At 42.5% G+C, this 13,635-nt stretch overlaps 1 protein-coding gene across 1 annotated transcript in view; it reads right to left on the bottom strand.

Moving 5' to 3' along the window:
- Positions 1-3,248, bottom strand: part of luzp1 (leucine zipper protein 1) — a 136,738-nt gene extending 133,490 nt beyond the window's left edge. The window contains exon 1 of the mRNA XM_034159735.1: positions 2,924-3,248. The gene's annotated coding sequence lies outside the window, so the exon portion shown is untranslated. The remainder of the gene's footprint in view (positions 1-2,923) is intronic.
- Positions 3,249-13,635: the final 10,387 nt, after the last annotated feature.

Consider the following 13,635-nt stretch of genomic DNA (forward strand, 5'->3'; position numbering starts at 1 on the left):
TTTTTATGCATTCAAAAATGTAAATCTGAAAAATACTGCAACTTCAAGGACCGCAGCTTTGCACACTTTTAGGAGTATGGCACAGTATCAGAAACCTGAACCACTCCAGTTGCAATTTGGCAGTGCAATCACGTTTGAGGGAGGGCACTAAAGGGTTAAAATATGATACATATGATGCAATAATCCTATATCCGGGGAGAGCCTTTGTATGTCTCCATCAGAAACACGGTACTTTCTCTGAGTTTTTGAGCAAATTACACACAAAGTGAAAATGCAAAGAAAAAGTGATGAAGTGGTGGAAAGTGGACATGTGTTGCAGTTTGTTTATGACCCCAAGCTTAAACATGTCGAGGCGGTTGTGCAGCCAGGAGAATGCAGCTACTCTGTCTAGGTGTGTAGGCTAAAACTTACAGACATGAACTCTCCCATTTGCCTTGTCTTTCCTTCTCCACTGGGAACTGAAAAAAACTGCACTTTTCGTGACTGCTTCTGTGATTGCAGCCAAAAACAAAACAGTACAGTGTGATGCTGTGTTTGTGTTGTGCAACAGCAGACTGTCCATGGAAGTGGTCAAATCCCGCAATATCACGAAGGGCTTTAAACGAAACTGCACTGCCCTATTCCGAAATATTTCCATTTCACATCGTGCTTGAATATCCGCAGCATTTTCTGGTTTATATGTGGTCTGTGCAAGAAGGTGTGGGAAAGTGAAAACTTCCAGCACAGGATCCAGATCATGATTGAATTCTGTTACTACGCATGTTTTTGTTGTTGTTTTGGGTGTTCAAAACCATCTGACTGTTTGAAAGGCTTGCCATGTCCACACTTTTTATAACATGCCTGGACATGCATTTCAGAGAAATTACACCCTAACCCTAAGAGAAAGAGAAAGCTGACAAATCAGCTTACAGCCTTGTACTGAATGCAGAAGTTGCAGTCAGTTCTGCAGGACAAAATCTGAGTTTGTTCACATTCTCAAACTCCATGGAACATAGCATATCCTTCTGTGTTGGTAACAAACTACCTGCTTGTCTCAGATCTCATGAATTGGCACAGATTATGTTCAGGGGTACTGTAAATGGTAAATGGACTGCATTTATATAGCGCTTTTCCATCTGCATCAGACACTCAAAGCGCTTTACAATTATGCCTCACACCCAATGTCAGGGTGCTGCCATACAAGGCGCTCGCTACACACCGGGAGCAATAGGGGATTAAAGGCCTTGCCCAACGGCCCTTAGTGATTTTCCAGTCAGGCGGGGATTTGAACCCATGATCTTCAGGACTCAAGCCCAACACCTTAACCACTAGACCATCAACCCATCAAGGTTAAGGGTGTCAAGGGTTAGGGTAGACCAGGTAGTATTAGCATCCGATACCAGCTCATCTACAATGTCAAAAGGTCCACCTGTGCAAGATCAACGCTAATCCCTTAGGAATGGCTAGCAAGTGCAGACCAGAATTGGACCAACTGTGCACGTTCATCCACAAACATCAGAAGAACAACCAGTATGTGGTAGAGACTGGGACACATTTTGAACTAACTGTGCATGCCCAACTCAAAGTGCTGGAAGAAGTCTGAGTGCAGGCTTCCTAGAAACAGGGACCAGTCATGTCGCCCTGCTAATCATCTTGCCCCCACATTCCCCTGCCAAATCTCTCCATCATTGACCAAGTTACCTCTCAGGTGATGATTTTTATTTTTTAAAGAGTTCACTTTTAGACCAGTACAGAGTTTTGTCCAGTTTGGAAAGACTTCAGACATCTGACATGGATGATGAGTATTAATCTTGTGTGGCACAAAAATTGTGTAATTTTATATAATTTATGCTCCTTACATTGTTTTCGTTGTTAAACTACTCAGTGGAGCGACTTGGACATTACGACGTCGGGCGACTTGGTTTAAAAGGTGGGGCAAGGTGGTTTGTAGGGCAACATGACTGGTGACCCTAGAAACAGCCTTTGTCAAATTTCCACCCAGTTTTCAAAGGTGAAAGAGGTCAGTTTTTTTTTTCTGAACCTGACCATCATTTCTGGAAAGGGCTACTGGGTTCCGCACAGAGTGAGGCTCGAAACTGTTCTCAGCTGCCTTGCTGCCTAATAGCAACCAAACAAACATGGTTTAGGGCTAAGTTTAAGATCACAATAAGGGTTTGGGTTTAGTTTGTGTAAAAAAATGTTTAGAAATTTGAACTATATTTATGCTTCCGGACCACAGACTTGCGCACTTCTGGGAGGCTTGCACACTTCTGGAAGTATGACCCAGTGGCACAATTTCAATACAGTTCAATTCCAAATTAGGGAATATTTCAAATTCATATCACACTTTAAGATTTGAATTCTTTTACAACTTAAAAAAGCTCTTACCAACATGTTTTGTTTGCCATTCCATTAACCTGTTTCTTTTTTTCAGTTAAGTATATTACTATACAGTGTAGCTACAAGTCTGACTGATAAGAAAACAAACACTGAGACTTGACTAAAAAGATACTAAAATGAATTTAAAATTCACACTGAAAAGGGAGAGAATGCAGTTTAAAGAGCAAAGAAAAAGTCATGACCACAGAAATATTCCGAACATGTAAAATTGTGTTGAGTCACCGCGTTTAAAACATTTTTAAGCGGGTTTTTTTTTTTATCGCAAACACAAGCAAAGCACAGCTACCAAATATCATAAATGTGAGAAGAAGAAACATTCTTACAGCGGCTTATAATGACCACCTGAGGCTTTGGCTGAAGTCCTGGATGTTTAATTTAAGCTAAAAACACTGTTTTTGTTTTTAATTTAAAAAACAAAACGAACAGAACAGGAGGTTCGAAAAACTTGTCGCTGTTCAGACCGACTCAGGACGCCGCAAACACTGTTCCCGTCATCTCAAACCCGCTCAAAAGTTTAAAAATATACAGCTATATCCAACTTTACCTCAGCCGCTTCACAGATGCAGCAAAACACGTCCGTAAATCCACAGTTCCAGGCGAGCTCGAGTTCACGCAGACGGTGGCCGACACGCAGAGGACAAGTTGAGCCGCATTTTTTTTCTCTCTCTCTCCCGCTCACAGAAGAACCAGCGCGGTGGCGCTTCGGTTTTCCCCCTTTTTTCAGTCGTTGTTGCTTTCCGCTGTGATATTCCCTCCCCAGTCTGCTGCTGAGATCAAACCATCACATTCCAGCGCGTCCTTAACAATGAAAATAGGTGGGTTTTCCTTTTCAGCCGCCGGAGGACCCACCCCTCGGGATGACTCTACCCGGTCTGACCGCAAAGAGAACGCCCTTCCCGGCTGCGAGGTCCCGCCTCTAACCCCCACACAGGCGGGACTGGAACGAATCCAGGGTGAGTTTTCCTCAGGTCTCCCTCTCACAGTGTGCAGGATTTTATCCTTTCACAAGACAGACACGACTCACTCAGCATAGGTAAATATTTGACGGGCTCAAAGTGTCGACCTTTTTAGTAAGCTATTTTTTTTTAAACTACTACTGTATAACAGATCCATTTTTTTAAGAGTTGGTAAAAAAAAAAAAAAATTCTAAAAAAATAATTTAAAAATAAAGCAGGTGATACAAGCTGAAAATATTTTTTAAAACATTTTAATTTAAAATCCAACTTGTTTCTGAAGTGGACTAATGGCCCTTTCCCACTGAATGGTACCTTCTTGACTCAACTCTTCCCACCTTCCTCAGTGTTTCACTAACTAAACACGGTACCTCATCCCTAGTTGTGTTTTTGATATCGCCGCCATCATGGTTCCAAGCCAACTGAGACGATACCAAAAGTTGATGTGAAACCACTGAAGACAATTGTTACAATCGCTTGGTCAAGTCGTAGCAACTTCATCAAGTTGTAGCACTTTTCAAATCAGTAAGCAGGCTCAGTGTGCTACTAGTACACCAGATAACTGTAAGAATTGTTCAAATCCGGTTACAAGCACCAAAATTTGACTCTGTATACCTTTTGGTACATATTGTAGAAAAATAACTTTAGCCATTTCAGTTTTCAATAGGGGGCCAAGGAGGGGTCAATTGAAGAATTGCACAGGGTCAAAATTAAAAAAATGTTCCAATCATATTGATCTGAATCTGATAACAATGATTCCAATGATTCCAAAAAGGTATAGTTTGGACTATCTATAAATGAATGTTCTTGAGTTATGGGGTAAAAACAGCAAGAATGGTGGCAAAGGTCAGTTTCAGTTTGTACAGGGGTCAAAAGTTAAAGTTGCTCCAGTTTTGGTAAAACGTGGTGCAAATTATTGGTTGAACTAATAGGATTAACAAATGGAATAGTTCTGACTGTGTTGAATGTTTAGTCTCCAAAGTAAAGGTTGTTGACATCCATTGGATTCTATGACATGTGACATTTGTTACCCCGTAACATGATAACTAAGCATGACACATGGTGCAAACTATTCCTTTTTAAAATCCTACTAACTCAACCAATAGTTTGCATCATGTTTTACCATAATTGGAGCAACTTTAACTTTTGACCCCTGTACAAACTGAAAGTGATCTTTGTTGCCATCCTTGCTGTTTTTACCCCATAACTCCAGAACATTCAGTCACAGATAGTCCACACTATACCTTTTTGGAATCTTTGTGATCACATAATGTGGTGTAGCTTTCAATATGATTGGAACATTTTTTTTACCCCTATGCAGTTCTTCAATTGACCCCTACTTGACCCCCTATTGAAAATTCAAATGGCTAAAGTTATTTTTCTAAAATATGTACCAAAAGGTATACATAGTCAAACTTTGGTGCTTGTAACCAGATTCGAAGGATTCCTCCGCAAATATTCTCTTATCTGCTGCACTATACAGCCGCTAAGTTTTATTTGTTTGATATTGATGTCAGTTTGTGCTGGTAATTTATTTTAAAATCAGTTAGCATAATAGCAGGTTAGCACTCGTTTAGCGTGACATTATCCCACATGGTAGTTTACTCACTTTTATTTACATTTACCAGAGCTGCCAGGTAACTCTTATCACTGCGTGCTATGACTTGACCAAGTTCATACGAGTTGACCAAGGGGGTACTATGAGTTGTGTGCTACGAGTTGGTGGGCGATGCCACTCACGTGACTATAAGCCAGCTGTACTTTACTATACCACAAAAACTGAACTATTCACTGAGTAGGGTGTGCCACATTCTTCTTTTTTCTCAAAACTAGATACTAACCAATGACCTGAAGCAATCACTGGATGTGTTTGGTACAAGGTCTATTCTCACAATGGGGGTCAAAATCCAACCCCTTGTCCGCATCATGACACCTGGGTAACAGATCAAGTAGGGGATTGCCTGTTGAGGTGAAATACAATGGGGACCTTGTGTGCCTCATAGCTGCTACAATAGCAATGAAGGCCCAACAGGAACCCTGAACACAAGACAGCTAATGGGGCTGTGGTGAAAAAAGTCCTCAATAGCGGATCAGGCATTGGAGATGATGTCTTGTAACCGAATGGCTGTGAAGGTGGATGAAGGCTGTAGCAGGTCCTCAGACCCAGTCATCTGGGATTTCCCAGCCATCGGACCAGGCTAAAAATCTGTCAAGGACAGTATGTTTATTGGCATGCAACGGCATCCCCATATTAAACAAACCCACAGACAGGCATCTAGATCAACCCTGGATGGAAAAAGAAAGGTGAGAGAGCAAGATCCTGACCAGCAAAAGCTTCCTGCAGCAACCACATGCAACATCTGTCAGAAATAATGCATGTCAAGACTAGGCCTGTTCAGTCATCTCCGTGTCCACTATCCCGTACGAGAATTCATCAAGAGACCATCTTACTTGCCACCGAGGTATTGCCACAATGATGATTCTGACAATCCTGGGGAGACTCAGATGAAGAGTACCACTTCCATCATGGGAGACTGTCAGCTGCAACATTTTTTGCCATGTGGCGTGTGTCTCCTAGAATGGTTGAGCATGCATGTGCCTCAATGTTCAGAACTCCAGCAACTGGAGAAAGCAAAAGGGACACCCACATGGCTGTGACAGAGAGATTTTTGCTTTTGAGAGAGGGGTGGGTTGGTGATCACCCAAGCTGATCCCATAGCGTGGTGGATGCAGGGACATGTGGCACCAGTGCATGCTCCCAAATCTGACTTTGCATTATGTGTGTGATGTAAACTTATTCTCTTCAGCCCATTACAGTGCTATGCTAGTTGAGGCACCATGCAACCTGATCAGGCAGCGAAGGGTGGTTGTCATTAACTGGGGTAGCATAGGACCGGATGAGTCAGACAATGACAGTATCTTACTGTAATGTTCATAATGTATGCACACAACCCCTCATACACATAACCCCCTCCACACACACATACACACACAACTCCCTCACATACACAACCCTCTCCCACAAACAACCCCCCCATATGAATGGGCTGTTGCTTAGCAACAGTAACTGCAGCAAACCCCCCCACACACACACACACACACACACAACTGCCCCCCCCCCACACACACACCACAAACACATATAACTCCCCTCCATGCCCCATACACACATTAATCTCCCACACACACAACCCCCCACACTGACTGGCCCGTTGCTAGAAACAGTAACCACAGCAACCCCGACAAAACTCTTCCACACATATGCCCCCTACATTACATGCACACACATGCAAACACCGCCCCAGGGTTTGTGCCAGTTGGTAAAACTGGGGGAGCTATAAGATAGTATTAGTCTTAGAAGATGATTGTGGTGGAAGCTGCAGACACAAGAGGACTGGTTCAGTCCGAGAATGGTGATGGTCATGGAAGTGGTCACGTTACATGAATGGATCAACCAGAGAATGGCGGTGATAGTGGTGAAACTGAGGTTTATCGGACTGGATCAGTCAGACAATGCCGGCAGTAGTGGTGAAACTGGGTTTTGTAGGGCTGGATCAGTCAGAGAATGGCGGCGGTACTGGTGAAACTGGGTTTTGTAGGGCTGGATCAGTCAGAGAATGGCAGCGGTAGTGGTGAAACTGGGTTTTGTAGGACTGGATCAGTCAGAGAAGGCGGCAGTAGTGGTGAAACTGGGTTTTGTAGGACTGGATCAGTCAGAAATGGCGGCAGTAGTGGTGGAAACTGGGTTTTGTAGGACTGGATTAGTCAGAGAAGGGTGGTTGTAGTGGTGAAACTGGGTTTTGTAGGACTGGATCAGTCAGAGAATGGTAGTAGTAGTGGTGTAACTTAGTTTTGTAGGACTGGATCAGTCAGCAAATGGCAGCAGTAGTGGTGAAAGTGGGTTTTGTAGGACTGGATCAGTCAGAGAATGGTGGTAGTAGTGGTGAAAGTGGGTTTTGTAGGACTGGATCAGTCAGAGAATGGTGGTAATAGTGGTGAAACTGGGTTTTGTAGGGCTGGATCAGTCAGAGAATGGCAGCGGTAGTGGTGAAACTGGGTTTTGTAGGACTGGATCAGTCAGAGAATGGCGGCAGTAGTGGTGAAACTGGGTTTTGTAGGACTGGATCAGTCAGAGAATGGCGGCAGTAGTGGTGAAACTGGGTTTTGTAGGACTGGATTAGTCAGAGAAGGGTGGTTGTAGTGGTGAAACTGGGTTTTATTGGACTGGATCAGTCAGAGAATGGTAATATAAGTGGTGTAACTTAGTTTTGTAGGACTGGATCAGTCAGCAAATGGCAGCAGTAGTGGTGAAAGTGGGTTTTGTAGGACTGGATCAGTCAGAGAATGGTGGTAGTAGTGGTGAAAGTGGGTTTTGTAGGACTGGATCAGTCAGAGAATGGTGGTAATAGTGGTGAAACTGGGTTTTGTAGGGCTGGATCAGTCAGAGAATGGTAGTAGGAGTGGTGAAACTCGGTTTTGTAGGACTGGATCTGTCAGAAAATGGTGGTGGTCATGGAATTGGGCGCATTAGATTACTAGATCAGTGTGAGAATGGTAGCATTGGTGAAACTGGGGGTACTATAGGACCAGATCAATCATATCACGGTGGTACTGGCTGGGGGAACTATTAGACTGAATCAGTCAGAGTATGTAGTGGTAGTGAAACTGGGAGTGACAGTTAATGCATTAACTGCATCATAGTGAGCCTTAGAACTTTTCAGCCTACCCTCATATACAACTTGATCAAACACAACGGTGATAGTGATGAGAAACTGAGGCAGCAAACAGTATGTTAAATATTAAAAACCAGTTAGTCAGCAAAGACAATAATCATTCCTGTTTTTCAAAGGCATAAAGTTTAGTGTTGCAATTCAATTCTCAGTAAAACATTTTAATCTGATGTTAAAATGCCAGTGAGCCAATGAGTTATGTGTGGTTCGACCTGCTGTAACCTTTTGTTATATCAACAGGGCTAAACAAAGTATAAATAAAGTTAGGAAAAGAGCCAAATATATCAACTATTAAAAGATAATTGATCAAAGAAATGAGATCCTTTCAGAAGCTGCTGCAAGCCAAAGGTGTACTCAGACATGCCCAGACAGCTTTATTGTTTTCCACCTCAGGAAAGCCGAGTGCAGGGTTACTTGATGAATATGTGTACCTGCATATTTGTGTGTTAAATGATACTCCTGACTCTATACCAGTCAGGTCCATAAGTATTTAGACAGTGACACCACAACTGATTTGAAATAAGACAATCAATGGGTGCTTCACTGATTTTGAGTCATATTCTACATCATATCTGGGCAGCTATTGATGATTTGTGTGTATGTTCACTGTTGACATACAAATGCTCATGCATAATTTTTGTTTTTTTCACCTTGTGACTAATGTGCACCTGGTCGATGTGCAACTTCCTGGTTGAAGCTATAATTGAGAACACACCCACCATTGTTTATCATGCTGAAGAAAGTCAAAGCCGAAATGCGTCTGTGTTCACGCTGCTGTATGCTCTTTCATTAAAATGTCAAACACTATTTGAGAGTACAGATTTTTTCACAGCTTTGTTGTGGAGCAGAGCAGAGAAGGACTTTACTACAAGACAACAAATCAAGTCTGGGCTGGAGTCTTCATGTCCCTTCTAGCTAACTTTAGCTGAAATTTGATATCTTATTTTTAAAGAAAATGTTTCTCTATATAACACCACCACGAATCTGTGTAACTGGTGATGCAACAGATAAAAGTTTCTTTATGCACAATTTCTCCAATCACAGCCACAGAAGATTATAAACACGTCAGAGCAGTCTGGATGTCTTGAAGACTTCCCTCACTTTTCTCATTCTTGGACAGTCAATCATCTTTTGTATTTCTTAATGAATGAAGACCAATATATATTTTGTGTTTTTTGGAAATGTTCATGTATCCATCTCCTTATGTGTCAAGTATTCACAACGCTATAGTTTTATTCCAAAATGGATGAAATTCATTTTTTCCCGCAAAATTCAACACACAATACCCCACATCGACAATGTGAAAAAGTTTTTTTTTATTTTTGCAAATTTATTAATAATAATAAAAAAAAGAGAAATCACATGTACATAAGTATTCACAGCCTTTGTCATGAAGCTCAAAATTGAGCTAAGGTGCATCCCGTTTCCACTGATCATCCTTGAGATGTTTCAACAGCTTAATTGGAGTCCACCTGGTGTAAAGTCAGTTAATTGACCATGATTTGGAAAAACACACACCTGTCTACATGTAAGGTCCCACAGATCACAGTGCATATCAGAGCACAAACCAAGTATGAAGTCAATGGAATTGTCTGCAGACCTCCGAAACAGGATTGTCTCAAGGCACAAATCTGGGGAAAGGTACAGAAACATTTTTACTGCTTTGAAGGACCCATTGAGCACAGTGGCCTCCATCATCCATAAATGGAAGAAGTTCGGATTCACCAGGACTCTTCCTAGAGCTGGCTGCCCATGTAAACTGAGCGATTGTGGTAGAAGGGCCTTAGTCAGGGATGTGACCAAGAACTTGATGGTCATTCTGTCAGAGCTCCAGCATTCCTCTGTGGAGGGAGGAGAACCTTCCAAAAGGACAACCATCTCTGCAGCAATCTACCAATCAGGCCTGTATGGCAGAGTGGCCAGACAGAAGCCACTCCTTAGTAAAAGGCACATGGCAGCCCGCCTGGAGTTTGCCAAAAGGCACCTGAAGGACTCTCAGACCATGAGAAACAAAATTCTCTGGTTGGATGAGACAAAGATTGAACTTACTGGTGTGAATGCCAGGCATCATGTTTGGAGGAAACCAGGCACCATCCCTACAGTGAAGTATGGCGGTGGCAGCATCATGCTGTGAGGATGTTTTTCAGCAGTAGGAACTGGGAGACTAGTCAGGACTGAGGGAAAGCTGAATGCAGCAATGTACAGAGACACCCTGGATGAAAACCTGCTCCAGAGCGCTCTTGACCTCAGACTGGGGCAACGGTTCATCTTTCAGCAGGACAATGACCCTAACCACACAGCAAATATATCAAAGGAGTGACTTCAGGACAACTCAGTGAATGTCCTTGAGTGGCCCAGCCAGAACCCAGACCTGAATCTGATTGAACATCTCTGGAGAGATCTGAAAATGGCTGTGCACCAATGCTCTCCATTAAACCTGATGGAGCTTGAGAGGTGCTGCAAAGAGGAATGGGCAAAACTAGCCAAAGATAGGTGCATCAAGCTTGTGGCATCATATTCAAGAAGACTTGAGGTTGTAATTGCTGTTAAAGGTGCATCAGCAAAGTATTAAACAAAGGGTGTGAATACTTACATTAAGTACATGTGATATTAGGGAGGTGATGTTCTAGTGGTTAGGAGTTGGGCTTCAGACCAGAGGATCCTCAGTTCAAAGCACAGCCTGACTGGAAAATCACTAAGGGCCCTTGGGCAAGGTCCTTAATCCCCTAGTTGCTCCTGGTATGTAGTGAAGCACCCTGACATTGGTGTGTGAGTATGTCTGTGTGAATGTAAGGCATAATTGTAAAGCACTTTGAGCTTCTGATGCAGATGGACAAAGTGCTATATAAATGCAGTCCATTTCTCATTTCTTTATGTTTTTATTTTTAATAAATTTGCAAAAAATCCCCCCCCCCCCCCCAAAAAAAACCCTACTTTTTTCATGTTGTCATTATGGTGTGTTGTGAATAGAATTTTGAGGGATGGGGGATGAATTTACTCATTTTGATATGAGGCTGTAACATAACAAAATGTGTAAAACCTGTAGTGCTGTGAATACTTTCCGTATGCACCGTATTGGTTCTGAAAGTGGAGGCACTGTGTATACAAATTGCCATAATTCTTAAATGGTTAATGCGATATTTTTGAGAAACTCCATGAATTAATCCCGAAAATCTGCACTATGAGCACGTCTTGATTGTTTTCTTAACTCCACTGCGGTGGTGTGCAGAGGCACATTTACAAGAATTGTGTCCTTGTCCAAATACATTTGGACCTGGCTGTATTTAATGATGCAGTGTTACACTGCAATGGAAAAGTCGACCTTCAGAACACTCTAAAACAATCAAAAGCCACAAAGCACATAAAGAAGGCATGCTAATGAATGTATTTTAGTTTGATTATGTTCCATCTGTGTGCAGGTCAGCTTGTGCACAGGCTGGTTTTCTGTCATTTGAGGAATGTTCCTGAATGTCTCAAGTGACATTAAATGCAAACACGTGTTATAGACTGTGATTTCACGCATTTAAATAGAGGCTTTCCAGGACACGCTGTACGACACACAGACAAGCAAGGCTCAGGAAGCCAAACATCCTTCCCAATCACAAACATCCTTCACCGGCTGGCAATGTTAAAGCATGTGTTCCAACAGTCACCTGAATGATCATCTCTTTACCAATGCAAATACAGGCTTAACACTGCAGGTATTTTATCTTATCCAAAAGGACTCGCAGTGACCGCAGCAGCAAGCTAATCTCAAAAATTCCTGTGCCGCTCGCAGAGCAGCCAACAGGACATAGTGCAAAGATCAAGCCAATAGTCGCCTGACAACATCCTTTTGTTCTTTGCCAGACCAAAAGAAGGTGATTTTACCCACAGTGCACTGAAGCAATTCTACTTCCTGTCCTCATTATTGCACGGATAAGGATTAATCTGCTTAATTCACTGTCAGAGAGCGCCTTGCCCAGCCTTCAGACAGATGTAACCCTGCTCGATGGAAATGTGGGGCAGCAGAGAAGCATTTGTGTTGCACCATTCGTCATTCACAACACTGTGCAATTCTGCACGCACAAAAATATGCTCTGCAACAACATCCAGTGCAATGCCTTGCTATTATGCACGCTAAGGCCCTCTTTATTATTAATATTAGAACAGTGAATTGTAATTGTTGCAGCCTTAATGTACTGGTTAACAGCTGTGACATTTCTCCAGATATTTGGTGGTGGGGGTGGTGGGGGTGCTACATGTGTCAGCTCATCTCCCGTGATCCTCTCATTCTTGCTGCAGGCAGACATTCTTCAAACCTCCTTCGGCATGCAGTAAATCTGCCTGAGAGACTGACAATCTGTCCAAAACCTTATATTTATTAAACACACCTTTCAGTCAAGAATATAGACAGGGGTGCACACAACACACAACGCCCCATAATGACAATGTGAAAAGTTTTTTTTTTTTTTTTTTGCAAATTTATTAAAAATAAAATTTAAAAAAACTAAGAAATCACATGTACGTAAGTATTCACAACCTTTGCCATGAAGCTCAAAATTGCTCTCAGGTGCATCCTTTTTCCACTGACCATCCTTGAGATATTTCTACAGCTTAACTGGAGTCCACATGGGGTAAATTCAGTTGATTGGACATGATTGGGAAAGGCACACACCTGTCTACATACAAGGGTGGGTAGGATTACTTTGAAAGAATACATGTGGATTACATGTATGCATGTACATACATTTGGATTACTTGTAATCTGATTACTTTTGGATTACATTTCAAAGTAATACTACCCAACCCTGTCTACATATGAGGTCCTACAGTTGACAGTGTATGTCAGAGGACAAACCAAGCATGAAGTCAAAGGAATTATCTGTAGACCTCAGAGACAGGATTGTCTCATGGCACAAATCTGAGGAAGGGTACAGAAACAATACTGCTACTTTGAAGGTCCCATTGAGCACAGTGACCTCCATCATCCGTAAATGGAAGAAATTCAGATCCACCAGGACTCTTCCTAGAGCTGGCCGCCCGTCTAAACTGAGCGATCTTGGGAGAAGGGCCTTAGTCAGGGAGGTGACCAAGAACCCGATGGTCATTGTCAGAGCTCAAGCATTTCTCTGTGGAGAGAGGAGAACCTTCCAGATGGAGAACCATCTCTGCAGCAATCCACCAATCAGGCCTGTATGGTAAAGTGGCCAGACAGAAGCAACTCCTTAGTAAAAGGCACATGGTAGCCCACCTGGAGTTTGCCAAAAGGCACCTGAAGGACTCTCAGACCATGAGAAACAAAATTCTCTGGTGTGATGAGACAAAGATTGAACTTTTTGGTGTGAATGCAGGCGTCATGTTTGGAGGAAAGGTTTCATCTTCAATATCATCAGAGTGAGTTTTTCCTTACCACTGTTGCCTGTGTGTTTGCTTGTTGGGGGTGGGTGGGTAGGTTGGTAAGCTTAGACCTTACTCGTGTGAAGCTCCTCGAGGCAGCTTTGTTGTGACTTGGCGCTGTATAAAGAAAATAAATTGAACTGAATTCAAAATACCTTTGCTCGATTTACCTTGGTGAAAGAAATGTGCCTGCA

The sequence above is a fragment of the Thalassophryne amazonica genome, chromosome 19 (assembly GCF_902500255.1).
Source record: "Thalassophryne amazonica chromosome 19, fThaAma1.1, whole genome shotgun sequence".
NCBI lineage: Eukaryota > Metazoa > Chordata > Actinopteri > Batrachoidiformes > Batrachoididae > Thalassophryne > Thalassophryne amazonica.